Source organism: Musa acuminata, unplaced genomic scaffold (assembly GCF_036884655.1).
Source record: "Musa acuminata AAA Group cultivar baxijiao unplaced genomic scaffold, Cavendish_Baxijiao_AAA HiC_scaffold_79, whole genome shotgun sequence".
Taxonomy (NCBI): Eukaryota; Viridiplantae; Streptophyta; class Magnoliopsida; order Zingiberales; family Musaceae; genus Musa; species Musa acuminata.
This window is the reverse complement of record NW_027020360.1, coordinates 20,001-24,700: the sequence shown is the minus strand read 5'-3', so window position 1 is coordinate 24,700 and position 4,700 is coordinate 20,001.

Genomic DNA, 4,700 nt, shown 5'->3' with positions numbered 1-4,700 from the left:
CGCTCGCGCAGCCAAAAATGACCAGTTTTGGCCCGTTTTTGGGCTGTTTTGGCCTGTTTATGGTCCGTTCTTGCGTGGTGCGGTGACCGTCGTGAGCGGAGCAAAACGTCAGCCATCTCAGCACCCTGGAACCCCCCGGGTGGCACAGGGCTGGATGGGGCTTTCGTATATAGCAGGGACGGTGCTGCCTCTCGCTTCGCTCGCTGTCCGCCGCTCGCCGCTCGCTCGCGCAGCCAAAAATGGCCAGTTTTGGCCCGTTTTTGGGCCGTTTTGGCCAGTTTTTGGCCTGTTCTTGCATTGCGCGGTGACCGTCGAGAGCGGAGCAAAACGTCAGCCATCTCAGCACCCTGGAACCCCCCGGGTGGCACAGGGCTGGATGGGGCTTTCGTATAGCAGGGACGGTGCTGCCTCTCGCTTCGCTCGCTGTCCGCCGCTCGCCGCTCGCTCGTGCAGCCAAAAATGGCCAGTTTTGGCCCGTTTTTGGGCCGTTTTGGCCAGTTTTTGGCCTGTTCTTGCATTGCGCGGTGACCGTCGAGAGCGGAGCAAAACGTCAGCCATCTCAGCACCCTGGAACCCCCCGGGTGGCACAGGGCTGGATGGGGCTTTCGTATAGCAGGGACGGTGCTGCCTCTCGCTTCGCTCGCTGTCCGCCGCTCGCCGCTCGCTCGTGCAGCCAAAAATGGCCAGTTTTGGCCCGTTTTTGGGCCGTTTTGGCCAGTTTTTGGCCTGTTCTTGCATTGCGCGGTGACCGTCGAGAGCGGAGCAAAACGTCAGCCATCTCAGCACCCTGGAACCCCCCGGGTGGCACAGGGCTGGATGGGGCTTTCGTATAGCAGGGACGGTGCTGCCTCTCGCTTCGCTCGCTGTCCGCCGCTCGCCGCTCGCTCGTGCAGCCAAAAATGGCCAGTTTTGGCCCGTTTTTGGGCCGTTTTGGCCAGTTTTTGGCCTGTTCTTGCATTGCGCGGTGACCGTCGAGAGCGGAGCAAAACGTCAGCCATCTCAGCACCCTGGAACCCCCCGGGTGGCACAGGGCTGGATGGGGCTTTCGTATAGCAGGGACGGTGCTGCCTCTCGCTTCGCTCGCTGTCCGCCGCTCGCCGCTCGCTCGTGCAGCCAAAAATGGCCAGTTTTGGCCCGTTTTTGGGCCGTTTTGGCCAGTTTTTGGCCTGTTCTTGCATTGCGCGGTGACCGTCGAGAGCGGAGCAAAACGTCAGCCATCTCAGCACCCTGGAACCCCCCGGGTGGCACAGGGCTGGATGGGGCTTTCGTATAGCAGGGACGGTGCTGCCTCTCGCTTCGCTCGCTGTCCGCCGCTCGCCGCTCGCTCGTGCAGCCAAAAATGGCCAGTTTTGGCCCGTTTTTGGGCCGTTTTGGCCAGTTTTTGGCCTGTTCTTGCATTGCGCGGTGACCGTCGAGAGCGGAGCAAAACGTCAGCCATCTCAGCACCCTGGAACCCCCCGGGTGGCACAGGGCTGGATGGGGCTTTCGTATAGCAGGGACGGTGCTGCCTCTCGCTTCGCTCGCTGTCCGCCGCTCGCCGCTCGCTCGTGCAGCCAAAAATGGCCAGTTTTGGCCCGTTTTTGGGCCGTTTTGGCCAGTTTTTGGCCTGTTCTTGCATTGCGCGGAGACCGTCGAGAGCGGAGCAAAACGTCAGCCATCTCAGCACCCTGGAACCCCCCGGGTGGCACAGGGCTGGATGGGGCTTTCGTATAGCAGGGACGGTGCTGCCTCTCGCTTCGCTCGCTGTCCGCCGCTCGCCGCTCGCTCGTGCAGCCAAAAATGGCCAGTTTTGGCCCGTTTTTGGGCCGTTTTGGCCAGTTTTTGGCCTGTTCTTGCATTGCGCGGTGACCGTCGAGAGCGGAGCAAAACGTCAGCCATCTCAGCACCCTGGAACCCCCCGGGTGGCACAGGGCTGGATGGGGCTTTCGTATAGCAGGGACGGTGCTGCCTCTCGCTTCGCTCGCTGTCCGCCGCTCGCCGCTCGCTCGTGCAGCCAAAAATGGCCAGTTTTGGCCCGTTTTTGGGCCGTTTTGGCCAGTTTTTGGCCTGTTCTTGCATTGCGCGGTGACCGTCGAGAGCGGAGCAAAACGTCAGCCATCTCAGCACCCTGGAACCCCCCGGGTGGCACAGGGCTGGATGGGGCTTTCGTATAGCAGGGACGGTGCTGCCTCTCGCTTCGCTCGCTGTCCGCCGCTCGCCGCTCGCTCGCGCAGCCAAAAATGGCCAGTTTTGGCCCGTTTTTGGGCCGTTTTGGCCAGTTTTTGGCCTGTTCTTGCATTGCGCGGTGACCGTCGAGAGCGGAGCAAAACGTCAGCCATCTCAGCACCCTGGAACCCCCCGGGTGGCACAGGGCTGGATGGGGCTTTCGTATAGCAGGGACGGTGCTGCCTCTCGCTTCGCTCGCTGTCCGCCGCTCGCCGCTCGCTCGTGCAGCCAAAAATGGCCAGTTTTGGCCCGTTTTTGGGCCGTTTTGGCCAGTTTTTGGCCTGTTCTTGCATTGCGCGGTGACCGTCGAGAGCGGAGCAAAACGTCAGCCATCTCAGCACCCTGGAACCCCCCGGGTGGCACAGGGCTGGATGGGGCTTTCGTATAGCAGGGACGGTGCTGCCTCTCGCTTCGCTCGCTGTCCGCCGCTCGCCGCTCGCTCGTGCAGCCAAAAATGGCCAGTTTTGGCCCGTTTTTGGGCCGTTTTGGCCAGTTTTTGGCCTGTTCTTGCATTGCGCGGTGACCGTCGAGAGCGGAGCAAAACGTCAGCCATCTCAGCACCCTGGAACCCCCCGGGTGGCACAGGGCTGGATGGGGCTTTCGTATAGCAGGGACGGTGCTGCCTCTCGCTTCGCTCGCTGTCCGCCGCTCGCCGCTCGCTCGTGCAGCCAAAAATGGCCAGTTTTGGCCCGTTTTTGGGCCGTTTTGGCCAGTTTTTGGCCTGTTCTTGCATTGCGCGGTGACCGTCGAGAGCGGAGCAAAACGTCAGCCATCTCAGCACCCTGGAACCCCCCGGGTGGCACAGGGCTGGATGGGGCTTTCGTATAGCAGGGACGGTGCTGCCTCTCGCTTCGCTCGCTGTCCGCCGCTCGCCGCTCGCTCGCGCAGCCAAAAATGGCCAGTTTTGGCCCGTTTTTGGGCCGTTTTGGCCAGTTTTTGGCCTGTTCTTGCATTGCGCGGTGACCGTCGAGAGCGGAGCAAAACGTCAGCCATCTCAGCACCCTGGAACCCCCCGGGTGGCACAGGGCTGGATGGGGCTTTCGTATAGCAGGGACGGTGCTGCCTCTCGCTTCGCTCGCTGTCCGCCGCTCGCCGCTCGCTCGTGCAGCCAAAAATGGCCAGTTTTGGCCCGTTTTTGGGCCGTTTTGGCCAGTTTTTGGCCTGTTCTTGCATTGCGCGGTGACCGTCGAGAGCGGAGCAAAACGTCAGCCATCTCAGCACCCTGGAACCCCCCGGGTGGCACAGGGCTGGATGGGGCTTTCGTATAGCAGGGACGGTGCTGCCTCTCGCTTCGCTCGCTGTCCGCCGCTCGCCGCTCGCTCGTGCAGCCAAAAATGGCCAGTTTTGGCCCGTTTTTGGGCCGTTTTGGCCAGTTTTTGGCCTGTTCTTGCATTGCGCGGTGACCGTCGAGAGCGGAGCAAAACGTCAGCCATCTCAGCACCCTGGAACCCCCCGGGTGGCACAGGGCTGGATGGGGCTTTCGTATAGCAGGGACGGTGCTGCCTCTCGCTTCGCTCGCTGTCCGCCGCTCGCCGCTCGCTCGTGCAGCCAAAAATGGCCAGTTTTGGCCCGTTTTTGGGCCGTTTTGGCCAGTTTTTGGCCTGTTCTTGCATTGCGCGGTGACCGTCGAGAGCGGAGCAAAACGTCAGCCATCTCAGCACCCTGGAACCCCCCGGGTGGCACAGGGCTGGATGGGGCTTTCGTATAGCAGGGACGGTGCTGCCTCTCGCTTCGCTCGCTGTCCGCCGCTCGCCGCTCGCTCGCGCAGCCAAAAATGGCCAGTTTTGGCCCGTTTTTGGGCCGTTTTGGCCAGTTTTTGGCCTGTTCTTGCATTGCGCGGTGACCGTCGAGAGCGGAGCAAAACGTCAGCCATCTCAGCACCCTGGAACCCCCCGGGTGGCACAGGGCTGGATGGGGCTTTCGTATAGCAGGGACGGTGCTGCCTCTCGCTTCGCTCGCTGTCCGCCGCTCGCCGCTCGCGCAGCCAAAAATGGCCAGTTTTGGCCCGTTTTTGGGCCGTTTTGGCCAGTTTTTGGCCTGTTCTTGCATTGCGCGGTGACCGTCGAGAGCGGAGCAAAACGTCAGCCATCTCAGCACCCTGGAACCCCCCGGGTGGCACAGGGCTGGATGGGGCTTTCGTATAGCAGGGACGGTGCTGCCTCTCGCTTCGCTCGCTGTTCGCCGCTCGCCGCTCGCTCGCGCAGCCAAAAATGGCCAGTTTTGGCCCGTTTTTGGGCTGTTTTGGCCAGTTTTTGGCCTGTTCTTGCGTGGTGCGGTGACCGTCGTGAGCGGAGCAAAACGTCAGCCATCTCAGCACCCTGGAACCCCCCGGGTGGCACAGGGCTGGATGGGGCTTTCGTATAGCAGGGACGGTGCTGCCTCTCGCTTCGCTCGCTGTTCGCCGCTCGCCGCTCGCTCGCGCAGCCAAAAATGGCCAGTTTTGGCCCGTTTTTGGGCTGTTTTGGCCTGTTTTTGGGCTGTTCTTGTGTGGCGCG